This window comes from Eremomyces bilateralis (genome assembly GCF_010015585.1).
Source record: "Eremomyces bilateralis CBS 781.70 unplaced genomic scaffold P152scaffold_1, whole genome shotgun sequence".
Taxonomy (NCBI): Eukaryota; Fungi; Ascomycota; class Dothideomycetes; order Eremomycetales; family Eremomycetaceae; genus Eremomyces; species Eremomyces bilateralis.
In genome coordinates this window covers 2,141,619-2,142,039 of record NW_022985067.1, presented here as the reverse complement: position 1 = coordinate 2,142,039, position 421 = coordinate 2,141,619, and the positions used below count along the sequence as shown (strand labels likewise).

At 58.2% G+C, this 421-nt stretch overlaps 1 protein-coding gene across 1 annotated transcript in view; it reads right to left on the bottom strand.

Annotated features, from left to right (window-relative positions):
• Window positions 1-421, bottom strand: part of P152DRAFT_510786 (inhibitor of apoptosis repeat-containing protein) — a gene marked incomplete at its 5' end in the record, with an annotated part of 3,007 nt that overhangs the window by 912 nt on the left and 1,674 nt on the right. The window lies entirely within an intron of this gene.

Sequence of the window (421 nt, the reverse complement as noted above, 5' to 3'; positions counted from 1 at the left end):
TGGGGGTCGGGAGGATAGTTGTCGGGAGGATAGTTGACGAGAGGAGGGGGGGACGTTTTCGGCGTCGGAGGATTGAGGGGAGGGGGTGGATGCGTGCTGTGGGCCGGTGGAGGGTGGTTGGCGTAGTGCTGATGAGGGGACACCGGTTGCTCGTCGGGGAGTGGTGGTTGAGCGAGGTTGGAGTGGAGTAGGGGATGAAGATGGGTGTTCTTCAGACTCGCGTGAAGAGACAACTGGCGTCATTTGGCGCGGCGGTAGTGGGAAGTCAGGAATTTGTTCTTGAAGGTCTTCAGGCTCCACTGTCTCCGGTTCTTGCTGGGGTTCCTGCACGGGTTCCAACTCAGGTTCCAACTCAGGTTCCAACTCAGGTTCCAACTCAGGTTCCAACTCAGGTTCCAACTCAGGTTCCAACTCAGGTTCC